Raw genomic sequence first — 16,250 nt, 5'->3', positions numbered from 1 at the left:
TGGCAGAGTTTCCAGTCGTCCTGGACTTCTCCTTGTCACTGGACTCAAGCGGTACCGATTCAGGAGAGGTGTGGTTGAGGATTGCGCAATCCTTGCTGCACAATTACATGCGCAGCTGCTCCTACGGGGGGGGGGGTATCCTTTGTCTTTCGAGGCTAAACGGAGGCATCTAGTCAACCAAATATAGACTATTACTAATCTTTACGTATATTGTTACAGTACACTTCCATCACTCCCATGTTTCGGCGATGCATTCCAAATGGGAATTCCAATTAGGATATAACCTGGAATCGTGTATTGCATTAAAAAAATTTTAAAAAAAAGTGTATCGGGCATGAAATACACAATAATTATGATACATTCGTGATCAGTACTCATCATGAGATAATTCAGTGCATCGCGCATTGGCAAAAGCAAATGAAATGGAAAATGACAGTGCATAACACCGAGAATTATATATATATATATATCTATATGTATACGATATTTTATTACACAGTAAGAATTAATGATTTTGAAAGGATATGCAGACAACACCCAATGGGTCAGAGAGGGGTCGAACGAAAAACGAAAGATTAGCAAAAGAAATAATGTCTTTTCTCTTTCTTTTTTTTTTCTTTATCATGGGAAATGATTGAATTCAAGCACAAAAACATGTCCCCCAAAAATATATTTAACTCAGCAACTCAATAGGGATGGAATGGATCAGGGAAATGGGGGAGTTTGAATATAACATACTTAGCTGAGAAAACAGGTATTATCCAAACAAATAAAATGTCCAAGATAGGTATTATTTAAAAAAAAAAAAAAAAAAAATTCCTCTCTTTCTCTCTCTTACTTTCCCTCTCTGTCCTACTCTAACCAAGTCTGTCGACCTGTTCCACAAACCCCAAAAACTCAACATGAAATATCTCAAAAAAAAAACAAAAAAACACGAATAAATCTAGAACCCCCATCCTCCAACGTAGACCCCTACTACCATGTCTCCTTCTCCAACATCAGGGGTTTACATTCCAACCTTCCAGAGGTTGAAACCCAATTACAGGAGACAAAACCGGACTTACTCTTTCTAAGCGAAACTGGCATAGGGCCGACCACTTCCCTAGATGAGTTCATAATAAGAGGATACTCTAACTTAACATCTAAATCTGACCCCCAAGATCGCCATGGGCATGGAATATGCACCTACATTAAAGATGGCTTCCCATGTGGTAGAGATATCTCCAGAGAAGACCCTAATTTACTTTATATGTGCTTCCGGGTTGCACTTGCTTACACCACCGCATTCATATTTGCTCTCTATCGCCCCCACAACAGCGGAGTTAGTATCTTTAAGAGTATATCGGAGAAAATCGACCACATCCTGTCTGCTCATCCTTCGGCTACCATTCACATTTGCGGTGACTTCAATGTCCATAATGTGGAATGGCTGACCCACTCAAATAAGACAGATAATGAGGGGAGGTTCTGTCATGATTTTGCCATTGCTTATGACCTCACTCAGATTGTTCATGAACCCACCCGTGTGCCCGATACTACTGGTCAGTATGCAAGCCTTCTAGACCTTTTTCTCACAACTTCCCCTGAGCTATGTTCATGTTCCATTCTATCTCCCCTGGGATCCTCCGATCACACAGTTGTATCAGTTAAGATGAAAATGAAATTCAATAAGTCTTCAGATGTACCTCTCCACTGTACTGTATATCGATACTCTATGGCTGACTGGGATAGCTTCCGTACATTCATATTTGATCTACCTCTCAATTCCATGTTTAAAAAGGATGTATCCTCTATAGTATCAGGCCTTACCGAATGGTTAATTGTAGGCATAGACCGATTCATACCATCCAAAAAATTCCAACAATAACCTAACAGCCAGCCATGGTTCTCCTCCAGAATGTGCCGCTGCCATTGCGCACAGAAATCACTTTTTCCATAGCTTTTTTTTTTTTTTTTTTTTTTTACACAGTGATCACCACTTATCAAGGCCCGGAAGCCACTCAGGGATAAGGGTTATTGCAAGTACATCACGTTAGTGAGGAGATTTGATGAAGTGTTTAATTAGGGGGGCGGTTCATTAGGAATTTGTTAACATTAGACTTGAAGACATCCAAGTTGTAGTCCGGAGGAAAGCAGACAGACGGAACAGAGTTCCACAGGCGTGCAGTTCTAAGAAAGAAGCTTTGCTCATGAAATCCACGTTTTGATTTAGGCACAGATATAGAGTGGGGGAAATTTTTCACAGTGGATTCAGCTAGACGGGTGTTTATCGTGAAAGTTTGGCGAGGGGGGACCAGGGATTGGAGTTCAGACGAGCACCTGCCATGAAAATAACGATAAAACAAGGATAGGCTCGCAACGTCTCTTCTGTGGGAGAGAGGTTGCAGGGTAGAGAAAAGGGCATCCCCCACTAAACCACGAAGTCTATTTTGTACTCTGTCAAGGCATGATAGGCTGTTTTTGGCAGCTCCTGCCCAGATATGGCAACAGTATTCCATCCTTGGCCGTACTTGGCTTTTATATAGATAGAGAATTGCATCAGTAGTGAGATATCTTTTGGAGCGGTAGAAGGATCCCACCATCTTTCCTGCGACCTTGGCAACAGACTTGATGTACGTGTTCCATTTCAGATCAGGAGTAAAGGTCAAACCCAGAAGCTTGTCAAAACACGGGGCCTCACCCAGACGAGAGCCATCCATCACAATTGATGCCAGCTGGGGATCAGAGCGTTGATGATGTAAGGATAGGAGTTTGGTTTTAGATGCATTAAAGGTAACTAGCCACATCTTCCCCCACTGAACCATGCGCTCGAGATCAGAGGAGAGAGAATCCGAGAGAACTTCGTCATTTACAGCCTTTGATGTGTTGCCGTAGATGGTCGTGTCATGAGCATAGATGTCAACGAATGATTTAAGTATGTGTTTAGGGAGGTCATTGATGTAGATCAGGAAGAGAGTTGGGCCCAGGATTGACCCCTGAGGAACTCCAGCATTTATATTGCAGGCCTCCGATTTTTGTCCATCTACCACTGCTCTTATGAGCCTATCGGAGAGAAATGATTTAATGATTGAGAAAACATTTCCAGTTATACCGTAGCTGGAAATCTTGTGAAGTAGACCCTTATGCCATACTTTGTCAAAGGCCTTTGATATGTCAAGAGCAATTGCCCTAGAAAGGAAGCCTTTGTCAAGAGATTCACTAATCCTGTGGGATATAACCGTCAGCACATCTGCGGTAGATCTTGCAGAGCGGAAACCATATTGTGTGTCACTAAGAAGGTTATTCCTGCTGAGGTGGTTGACTATTTCTCTATTTAATATTGATTCCAGTAACTTACTCATAACACAGAGAAGACTTATTGATCTGTATTGAGAGGGAGATGACTTATCACCTGAATTCTTAAATACAGGGCAAACTGATGAGGTCTTCCAGGGGGTCGGAAAGCACTTCTCCTTAAGGCAGCGCTTAAATAGTTTCGTAAGTATGGGAGCAAGTTCTGGTTGAAGCTTTTTTAACACTATAATTGGGATGCCATCAGGGCCAGTTGCTTTACTGGAATCTAGGTTTTTTATTAGCTTGGCGACCTCATGCACGGATATTTGTATGTTACCGAGCTTGTTCTGTGTTATAGGAGGAAATATGGGGAGTTGATGGCCTTCATCGCATAGGGTAGAATTAGCTGCAAAGTTCTTTGCAAATAGTTTGGCCTTGTCTGACGCTGACGAGATAACCTCTGGTCCATTGATAATGGTTGGGTTAGAACGCACACTTCTGTTCAGGATCCTATTTGTTATTTGCCAAAACTGGTGGGAACCAAGCCGCTGATCAGCTACCTTGGATTTAACAGACTGGGCATATAGCTCTCTTGCATTTTTTATTACTCTTTTACAGTGGTTGCTGGCAGTCCTGAAAGCAGCTTTAGTCTCAGTGCATCTATTACGTTGGTAGTTATGGAAAAAGTGATTTCTGTGCGCGATAGCAGCAGCACATTCTGGGGAGAACCATGGCTGGCTGTTAGGTTTTTGTTGGAATTTTTTAGATGGTATGAATTGGTCTATGCCTACAATTAACCATTCGGTCAGATCTGATACTATAGAGGACACTTCCTTTTTAAACATGGAGTGCAGAGGTAAATCAGATATGAATGTACGGAAGCTATCCCAGTCAGCCATAGAGTATCGGTATACAGTACGGTGGAGGGGTACGTCTGATGGCTTCTTACATTTTGTTTTTATCTTAACTGATACGACGGAGTGGTCGGAGGATCCTAAAGGAGAATGAACGGTACATGAACATAGCTCAGGGGAAGTTGAAAGAAAAAGGTCTAAGAGGCTTGCATATTGATTGGGTGTATCGGGCACACGGGTGGGTTCGCGAACAATCTGAGTGAGGTCATAAGCAATGGCAAAATCATGACAAAACCTCCCCTCATCATCTGTCTTATTTGAATGGGTCAGCCATTCCACGTTATGGACGTTGAAGTCACCACAGATGTGGATGTTAGCCGAGGGATGTGAAGACAGTATGTGGTCTATTTTCTCAGATATGCTCTTAAAGATAGTAACTCCGCTGTTGTGGGGCCTATAGAGGGCAAATATAAATGCAGTGGTGTTAGCAAGTGCAACCCTGAAGCACATATAGGGTAAATTAGGATCTTTTCTAGAGATATCCCTGCCACATGGGAAGCCATCCTTAATGGATGCACATATTCCATGCCCATGGCGATCTTGGGAGTCAGATTTAGCTGTTAAATTGGAGTATCTATTAATTATGAACTCATCTAGGGAAGTGGTCGGCCCTATAGAAATAATATGTCCGGTTTTGTCTCCTGTAATTGGGTTTCAACCTCTGGAAGGTTGGAACATAGACCCCTGATATTGGAGAAGGAGACCTGGTAGTAGGGGTCTATGCTGGAAGATGGGGTTCTAGGTTTAATCGAGTTTTTATTCTGGAGATATTTCATGTTGAGGTTTTGGGATTTGTGGAATAGGTCGGCATACTTGATTAGAGCAGTACAGAGAGGGAAAGTAAGAGAGAAAAAGACAAGGAAAAAATTTTTTTTTTTTATTTGTAGCACACGAAAAGGTAAAGCCGTAACAATTACCCACTAGTATGGCATCGAGAGGCCCCACCAGAGACTACTGCATGGTCCAGATCCACTCACCAAATGGCAATACAGCAGTCCCAGTACTTTGAGCCTGCTGATAGGACAGCCTCCTTAGTGGTTAATCCAAGGTTCGGGTCCCTGACTATCAGGCGGATAACGTCAGCCCAGACAAAACGTTTACCTCCAGCACCCTTACTAGTGACATGGCAACAAGGACAGACAAAGACAGAAAAATATCTGACATCTCAGACTACTGGTCACCAAGTAGTACCGACCTTTAAGCAGCTTTTTCTTCACCCTTTGTCAGAAACATCACTCATTGAATGAGGACTGAATGACAAAATAGGAGAAGCGAGAGTTACTGGAGCTGCCGATAACACATCCACTGTATTATCTACTCTCCATTTAAAAAAAAAAAAAAAAAAAAGGGGGGGGGAGAAAGGGGAATGGGTACAAGTGACTTATATCTAAGTAGTAAGTCCGGTGCGAACTTAATAATTCATGACACTTTTGGTGATAATCTCCCCTCCCATATTAATGGGTGGAAGTTTGTCGTTATCTATCTAGTTTGAATCATTAAAGTTTCATCTTATAATTAATTAAAATCCAATAATTAACTATTATCAATTTGTAAAGACTACTTAATATTAATTTACATTAGAGTTTAAATAATTATTCAAGGTTTTAATTTAGGAGGTCCGTTTTCATGAGTGACTTTCTTTGCGCTGTATTATATTTCGAATGTACTTGAACATAAGGCTAACTATATAAGGTAGGATTCGAAAACTAGAAGAAAGTATTTTCAATACAGGCAAGCTTGCAGTAATAGTATATATTAAGTATACTACTTAAATAAAGTCCTAAGTTTATCTACTCTAGAGAATAATTTCCGGCATTTTTTTTTTTTTTTTTATACCGTAGCTGGAAATCTTGTGAAGTAGGCCCTTATGCCATACCTTATCGAACATAATAGATGTACTGAGACTAAAGCTGCCTTCAGGACAGCCAGCAACCACTGTAAAAGAGTAATAAAAAGTGCAAGAGAGCTATATGCTCAGTCCGTCAAATCCAAAGTAGCTGAGCAGCGGCTAGGTTCCCACCAGTTTTGACAAATAGTAAACAGGATCCTGAACAGAAGCGTGCATTCCATCCCAACCATCATCAATGGACCTGAGGTCATCTCATCAGCATTAGACAAAGCCAAACTATTCGCCAAGAACTTTACAGCTAACTCTACTCTCTGTGATGAAGGGCATCAACAGACAACACCTTATCCAACATGCAAATATCTGTACACGAGGTCGCCAAGTTAATTAAGAACCTTGATTCCAGTAAAGCAACTGGCCTAGACGGCATTCCAATTATAGTGTTGAAAAAGCTTCGACCAGAACTTGCCCCATACTTACAAAACTGTTTAAGCGTTGCCTTAAGGGGAAGTGCTTTCCGACACCCTGGAAGACCTCGTCAGTATGCCCTGTATTTAAGAACTTGGGTGATAAATCATCCTCCTCTCAGTACAGACCAATAAGTCTCTTGTGTGTCATGAGTAAGCTACTGGAATCCATATTAAATAAAGAAGTAGTCAACCACCTCAGCAGAAATAACCTCCCGAGTGACATGCAATATGGTTTCCGTTCTGCTAGATCTACAGCTGATGTGCTAACAGTTATATCCCATAGGATTAGTGAATCTCTTGACAAAGGCTTCCTTTCTAGGGCAATTGCTCTTGACATATCCTTCGATAAGGTATGGCATAAGGGCCTACTTCACAAGATTTCCAGCTACGGTATAACTGCTCCGTCTGCCTGCTTCCCACCAGACTACAGCTTGGATGTCTTCAAGTCCAACATTAAGAAATTCCTAATGAACCGCCCCCTTAAGTAAACACTTCATCAAATCTCCACACTAACGTAATGTACTTGCAATAACCCTTATCCCTGAGTGGCTTCCGGGCCTTGATAAGTGGTGATCACTGTGAAAAAAAAAAAACAAAAAAAAAACTGGAAATGTTTTCTCAATAATTAAATCATTTCTCTCTGATAGGTTCATAAGAGTAGTGGTTGATGGGCAGAAATCAGAGGCCCACAGTATTAATGTTGGAGTCCCCCAGGGGTCCATCCTGGGCCCAACTCTCTTCCTGATCTACATCAATGATCTCCCAAAACACATACTTAATTCATTCGTTGAGATCTATGTGGATGACACAACCATCTACGGCAACACATTAAAGGCCGTAAATGACAAAGCTCTCTCTGATTCCCTCTCCTCTGATCTTGAGCGCGTCGTTCAGTCGGGGAAGAAATGGCTGGTTACTTTTAATGCATCTAAAACCAAGCTCCTAACTTTACATCATCAACGCTCTGTTCCTCATCTAGCATCAATCAATTGAAATGGATGGCTTTCGTCTTGGGGAGGCTTCATGTTTTGACAAGCTCCTGAGTTTGACCTTTACTCCTGATCTGAAATGGAACGCGTATATAAAGTCTGTTGTCCAGGCTGCTGGGAAAATGGTAGGATCCTTCTACCGTTCCAGAAGATATCTCACTACTGATGCAATTCTCTATCTCTATAAAAGCCAAGTACGTCCAAAGATGGAGTACTGCTGCCACATCTGGGCTGGAGCTTCAAAAAACAGCCTTGCCCGCCTTGCCCGCCTTGACAAAGTACAAAATATACTTTGTGGCTTAATGGGGGATGCTCTCTTCCCTGCAACCTCTCTCCCACAGAAGAGATGTTGCGAGCCTGTCTTTATTTTATCGTTATTTCCATGGCAAGTGCTCGTCCGAGCTCCAATCTCTGGTCACCCCTCGCGAATCCTTCATGATAAACACCCGTCTAGCTAAAACCACTGTCAGTAATTTCCCCCACTCTTTATCTGTGCCTAAATCAAAACGTAGATTCCATGAACATAGCTTTTTTCTGAGAAGTGCATGCCTGTGGAATTCTCTTCCGTTTGCCTGTTTCCCACCTGACTACAACTTGGACGTCTTCAAGTCCAACACAAACAAATTCCTGATTAATCGCCCCCTTAAGTAAGACGCTTTATCAAATCTCCAATACCAACTATTACTACAATATTATCCCATTGATTATTGTACACAAAATAACCCTAATCCCCAAGTGGCTTTCGGGCCTTGATAAGTGGTGACCCCCATGTAAAAAATAAAAAAAAATTATTTATCTATTTTTGGAAGATTTGCAGCAATTCATTGTATAATGGTTCCATCCAATATAATCCAGTTCTTATTTATAAATTTCTCCCCTTTCCTGAGGCATCCAATGTTCCAAGGGATAATCTCATTAATTATCCTTTTTATTAAATCACTTCTCTTAGCATATCCTTCGGTCAACTTTTGTATTCCCTGTGCTTCCCGCGGGTGCACATACATTTTCGTATATGTCTCGGCTCAAACTTTAATATATTTCCTTAGAGCTTCTGTATTTTGCTGTATACTTGATTCTCTCTTAGAATGTCATGGATACATATATAGTTATATATATTTCTGCTTGTCTCTAAGCATCATTCTCCTTTTGGTGGTCTGTCCTTTGCTTTGCTACATTGGAAATTCTATGAGCTACCATGCTACGTTCTACGTACATACATCTGTCTTGTAAGATATATATATACTTGCTCGCATTCACTACTTTCCTTTTGATGATCAGCCCTTTTCTTCTATGTTGGAAAAATTTGTAGGCTGCTTTGCCCTTTTCTGTTGCAATTAATTGCATTAAACTGGCGCGGGCGCACTGTGACATCTCATTTTCCACCGTGGGTTTCTTTTATGGCGCTGTGGGTTATACAATTAGTTTTTCATATCTTCACAGGTCTATAAAATCTCTGACTAATTTTCTCCAAGTCTCGTCACCACGTGGCTTCGTTTTCTCGCGAAAGTTGACCTCTCTGGATTTATTTTGTTTGGCATGCTTTGTCTTTGAAATGGTGGTTGATGTAGGGAGAGAAAGGCCTATGTGACGCGGCAAGGAGATTAGGTGGGGTTCTTCGTCTGCTTCACAACCGCTCGTGTTCTGGCGTGTGTGGGCGTTATACATGTAGACGTTGTCTGTCTACTGAATATATATATATATATATATATATATATATATATATATATATATACATATATATATATATATATATATATATATATATATATATATATATATATATATATATATATATAAGAAGGGGATTGTGTACCTTTTTTGTATTATAACCCCACCACAAGTTTCCGTCACAATATATATATATATATATATATATATATATATATATATATATATATATATATATATATATATATATATATTAGCAGACCGCCGGGCGTTGCCCGGTCATAAAATATGCATCAATATTATATTTTAATTAATATAGAAACTGAGACATGTGCATGTATTATATTTCTAAACAGTACACTTCTTGTAAGTAAAAAAAAAAAAAAAATACTCGAGCTGAGATCGAAACCAAGACCTAAAGACAGTGAGTCAAGTACGATAACCATAAAATCACTTGATACAATCTTTACAAAGTATTTTCAAACCTAATTCTTAACATGCGCATTTGTGGAATAGTTGACAAACAGATAAAAATCTGATGACTCCCAAGTACCAGTTTTGCAATTTTTACCTCTTAGCAGCTGTTTTTCCAGATGAAAACTAATTAAAACCTTTTCCACATGTCTAAATACCCCATATACCAAATTTCAAGCCTGTAGATCAAAAATTCGTTGAGTATATAGGTTGAGAAGAAACACACACATATTCTCATTTTTATAGATATATTAGCAGACCGTCCGTCATTACCCGATCATAAAATATGCATAAATATTATATTTTAATTGATGCAGAATTCTTATTTATTATAAACAGAAATACCATAGGTATTAAAACGTAACGTTAAATTGCTTTAGAAAAAAAAAAAAATGATGTAAAAACGGATAGAAACTAAGACATGTGCTTACGAGTATTATGTTTTTCTAAACAGTAAAAAAAAAGTACTCAAGCTGAGATCAGAACAAAATCTAAAGCCACTGAATCAAGTATGATAACCATTAGGCCAGCTTGACATGACCTTTACAAAATGTGATTCGTGCATACACCATTGTGAAACAGTTAAGAAACAGATAAAAATCCGATGACCGCTAAGTACCAATTTTTCAATTTTGACTTCTTAGCAGCTATTTTTTCTGGATAGAAATCGATGAAAAAGTTTTCCACGTATCTGAGGTTGAGAAGGGTCCTCACGCACACACACACACACACACACACACACACACACACACACACACACACACACACACACACACACACACATTCTCACTTTTATAGATAATTACGTATGGAGAAACAGCTGTTTCATCGTCTCTTTCCATATATGATTATTATTTGCAAAAAAATTTGTGAGAATTAAGAAGCTGTTAAGGAATATATGAAAACACGAATTTCACAATAAAGAATTAATTAACATCCAGCAATCTTATATATATATGGTAATTAAGCTACATTGAATATTCTGCGTTTCATCCACGCTAGGATTCGTCAGGCTTATGCGAAGAGTTGTGGTTATCTTGCATTTTATATATGCACATTCTATTGAGTTTTTAGTTAGCCAATCAGCTTCCTAGTTTCCACGGCTCCCTTCCTAATCAGCCAATGGGCAGGCACTTACAGGACAAAGGCCCAGTTGACCTTGGGTTCAACCCTTCCTTTATGTGTGCTTTTTTAGCGGGAAGTGTAGATATCTAGTGATCTGATCTATTTTAAACCTAGGTGTAGTTAAATGTGTTTTTTTTTTATTAATATTATGTTAGTATATATATATATATATATATATATATATATATATATATATATATATATATATATGATAATTTATGTATATGTATGTTTATTTTATTTTCTATTGTTATTGTTAATTTTAAAATTATTTTGTATCGCTATCTTAGAGTATATTTTATTCTGTGTACACAGTTGTTCGCTATTTTTCTCTTACAGTTTAATAGATGTTGGGGGTTCTTTAAAGTATAGGATAGCAAATTTTTCATGAAGGCATAATCTACATGGATCGTTTAGGTCTCTCCATGTGTTTGTTTGTCTTACTATTTTCCATTCAACTACTGGCGAGTGTCCGCTTTCTTTGAGTTTCTAGTATTTGTTTGCTAGTGTTGTTTTCATTAATGAAAAAATTAGGCCTAAAAGTAGATGTACTAGCTTACATAAAAATAACAAACTTCCTTGACGTAACGTTAAATTGAGATAAAAATACATATGAACTCTACTTAAAAGATAATGCTAATCCAATATACGTAAACCCTAAGTCAAATCACCCACCATCAATTATAAAACAGATTCCTAACTCGATTGTAAGTAGACACAGCAATACCTCAAGCGATGAAAATGTATTTAACAGATCAATCAATATCTAAAAAATAAACAAACCTAAAATATAGTGAATACAAAAATATTGATATCAAATATTAGCAACAAAACACCAATAAAAATAAAATTAAAAATGGAAGAAAAAGAAATATAATCTGGTATACGGTACCATACAATCAAATGTTAAAAACAAAACTTGGCAAGAAACTTCTAGATCTCATCAAAAAGCATTTCCCCGTAATCAATCCTTTACACAAAATTTTCAATAAAAATAACCTAAAGTTATCATACAGCTGCTGCAAAAATTTAGAGATGAGAATTAAAGCACATAATAAAAAATATTAAATAAAAGCAATGAAAACAACAACAAAATAAACAATAAAAAAGTAGACGTCATGACAAAAAAACTAACACAAAGAACACATATGTAACTAGTAGAAATAATAATAATAATAATAATAATAATAATAATAATAATAATAATTATAATAATAATAATAATAAAATAATAATAATAATAAAAACCAAGTCCAGAAAACGACAACCATAGTAGAAATAAAAATAAAAATACTAATAATGAACAAGATCAATCCAACTGCAGATTCCGCACACTTTGCCCACTTCAAAATAAATGTCTAACCAAAAGCATAGTTTACCATGCCACAATATTTGCGACCCCCCCCCCCCGAATAACAAGAAATATTACATAGGTATGACCTCCTTAGATTTCAAAACCCGATATTATGACCACAAAAGTACATTCAAAAATAAAAAACACCAAATAAAAACAGCACTAGCAAACAAATACTAGGAACTCACAGAAAGCGGACACTCGCCAGTAGTCGAATGGAAAATAGTAAGACAAACTAACACATGTAGAGACCTAAACGATCCATGTAGATCATGCCTTCATGAAAAATTTGCTATCCTATACTTTAAAGAACCCCCAACATCTATTAAACTGTAGGAGAGAAATAGTGAACAACTGTGTACACAGAATAAAATATACTCTAGGATAGCGAGACAAAATCATTTTAAAATTAACAATAACAATAGAAAATAAATAAAATAAACATACATATACATAAATTATCATAGTTTATATATATATATATATATATATATATATATAAAGCTGAATGTGTGTGTGTGTGTGTGTGTGTGTGTGTGTGTGTGTGTGTGTGTGTGTGTGGTCACGAATAGGCTCCTGTATGGTTGACTATTTTAAAAAACTGATTACATATAATGATAGAAGATGTATCGAGACACAGGAATGGGTACGTTTGATCTGGCAGAACAGTGGTTCATTAAAATTGTGGGGTCTGCGTTCGTGCCTGGTCCTCAAAGTATGGATATAAAAAATTAAAAAATTAAAAAAAAACGTTTACAAGTGTTTTGGATATATATGTAAATAAGAATACTTTGATAAGTATGTTTTAACTTAAATAGGAATGGTATAATAAAATTGTGGGATCTGCATTCATGCCTGGATTCCATAAAATGGAAATAGGCGCAAACTTTAATAAAGACTTTTCATATCTATCTGCATAAGTATACTTTGATAATTATGTTTCAGTTTGAAGAAATATGGTATAATAAAATTATGGGGTGTTCCTTCGCACCTGACCTCCATAAAATGGAAATATGTCACAAAGTTTAACAAGGTTTTTTTAATATAGATCCACAGAATTTGTGATAAGTGTTTCAGTGTGAACAGGTATGTTATAATAAATTATGGGGTTTATCTATTTTATTTTTACTTTCATCATATTTATCTTTGGTTTTGATACCCCCAAATTCGAAGCTATCTCTTTACAACCCTTCCTTTTCATAACCTATCATACTTTCATAAATCGGAGTCCATTTTCTGTAGGCTGTTTTTGAACCCAGTCAACGACTGGTACTTTTGCTAGTATATATATATATATATATATATATATATATATATATATATATATATATATATATATAAAACATAATATTAATAAAAAAAAAATAAACACATTTAACTACACCTAGATTTCAAATAGATCAGATCTCTAGATATCTATGCTTCTTGCTAAAAAAGCACACACAAAGGAAGGGTCGAACCCAAGGTCAACTGGACTTTTGTCCTGTAAGTGCCTGCCCATTGGCTGATTAGGAAAGGAGTGGTGAAAACTAGAAAGCTGATTGGCTAACTAAAATCTTAATCGATTGTGTGTATATAAAAACGCAAGGCAACCACAATTCTTCGCATAAGCCTGACAAATCCTAGCATGGATGAAATGCGGAATATTCTGTGTAGCTTAATTGCCATATATATTTTGATAACTTACTACCTAGCTCTACCTATGTATTGAGTACTGTTGAAGTAAATACTTAAAGTTTACTATAAAATTATACTTTCGTGTATTAATTTATGTGATTAAATGAAGTAGTCATATATATATATATATATATATATATATAATCTGTGTCAATCTCTTTATTGCAGATTAGTAAAATATTCATATTTTACTAAATATACGTCACAACAAAATGAAAATTATATCATTTAGCAATTGCTTTAAGGTTAGTTATTTCCAAAAATTTTATTCAAATTCATGCGATATTCACGAAGTTATGACATTTTATTCTTTATCAAGGAATTTCCACCGTCCATCGCTTTATTGCAGGTCTCTTAAAATGTTGTTTCAGGACAAAAATACAATGTCTTATCTTGCAAACTTTACTTTTTATATTTTTCAGTCAAAGAATAATAAACAAAAACATATCCTAGGTTTAAGTCTCATATAAATGAATTATTTATCGATATGTCCACCATTTTTTTAAAATAACTTAAAACAACCTTTTATCCCCGAGGAAAGCAATTGTTTGATCTTAAAAGGAGTTACGGCTCTAGCAACATTAACTATGTTCCTCCACAAGGCATCCTTTGAAGTAAATTGCTCTCCTCCCTCATACACGGTTATAAGAGTTTCCCTCAACGAATCCCATAGATTCAAGGAAGGCTGCAGTCGCCCCAAGCAGATTTGAATGGTACATTGTGATGTATAAAAATCATCTGACAGTAACGTGACAATGGTAGGTCATCTAATCATGTTGACAAATGATTATCCAAAAAGGCCGTGTACGCATTACTGGTAAGCTTTACACCCTCTGGCACTCAGCATGGTCCAACCAACTTATACACAATGGTTCTCGCCCAAAACATGATACCTCCACCTCCTTATTGGCGATGAACTCTGTAACAGGTCGGAGTTCTGTTCGGGTTTCAAACTTTGGTCCATTTATCCGGACCGTCAAGAGTAGCATGGGCCTCATCCCTAAATAGGACCTGTTGAAAATCCATTTTCATATAATTCTGTGACCAAGCCATTCGTTTTTCCCTATGTTGTTTGCTCATTGGAGGCCTTGGAAGAGGTTTGATGTTCCTTGCAGTCTCATTCATCACATTGTATCTGGCCTGCCTGGATCTTGAAGTGATTCCAGCTTTTTCAAAAACGGAAGTACTGGTACTGTTTGTGTTTTGGTTGACTTCCCTTTGAATTTTCCGAATATCATGATCTGAAAGGTTTCTCCTGGTGCCCTTATTTTTTGGGATTTGGCATTCGGGTTGTTCAAGAATAAAGCCAAAGTTCTTAGATCCCTTTCCAGCTTCATGGCTAAATCTTTGATGGACAATCCTTCTGCGAGTTCAGCAACTATCCTTTACTTTTCGATAAACTTTAATTGCCTGATTTTTTGGCATTGTAAGAGATCTGCAATGAAGCGGTAGACAGTATAATTTTCTTGATAATAAATAAAATGCCATAACTTCGTGAATATCGCATGAATTTGAATAAAATTTGGGGAAATAAGTAAACTTAAAGCAACCCTTTGATTGTACAATTTTCATTTTTTGTGACGTATATTTAGGGAAATATTGATATTTTACTAATCTGCAATAAAGCGATTGACACAGTTTATATTAAGGTCTGTAGGCCAAAAATTGAGTAGTTCGATAGAGACCATCCCCACACATACAGACAAACAGACAAGGTCACTTTTATATATATGTAGATAGAGATTAGGCTGAATAGCAGATGCGGTTGCTGAAAAAAGGAAAACAAAAAATATTTTTTGACAGCGTCATTATAAATTGTGAACTTTTTTAGTAAAAAAAAAAAAAAAATTGTATATTTATATAATTATAAAACTCAAATGACCTTGTAACGGGTGTTGTAACCCAACATCCGGTTTACGACTTTTGGTTGCACATGCGTACATAAACAAACCCATAACAGCGTAAACAAGTAAACACAAATCGCTGGACCGGTTTCATTCAAACAAACGGACATCCTTAGAAAAGCGAATATCTTATAAATAAAGCGATGGACAGTAAAATTTCTTTGATAATAAATAAAATGCCATAACTTCGTGAATATCGCATGAATTTGAATAAAATTTTGGGAAATAACTAACTTTGAAGCTGCCCTTTAATAGTACAGTTTTTATTTTTTTTTGTGACATATATTTAGTGAAATATTGATATTTTTACTAATCTGCAATAAAGTGATTGACACAGTGTATATATATATATATATATATATATATATATATATATATATATACATATATATACATATATATATATATATATATATATATATATATATATATATAGGCAAATTGGTCTATATCAATAAAAATATATCTTACTCTTTTTTTTATTGAGCATTCTTAATAACCTTGTTAAGTTCACACGTTTTCTCTCTTGAATACACACGCACATATATATATATAG

Source organism: Euprymna scolopes, chromosome 8, assembly GCF_053919585.1.
Source record: "Euprymna scolopes isolate OS-2025 chromosome 8, ASM5391958v1, whole genome shotgun sequence".
In the NCBI taxonomy this organism is placed as follows: domain Eukaryota; kingdom Metazoa; phylum Mollusca; class Cephalopoda; order Sepiida; family Sepiolidae; genus Euprymna; species Euprymna scolopes.
This window is presented reverse-complemented; position numbering follows the sequence as displayed.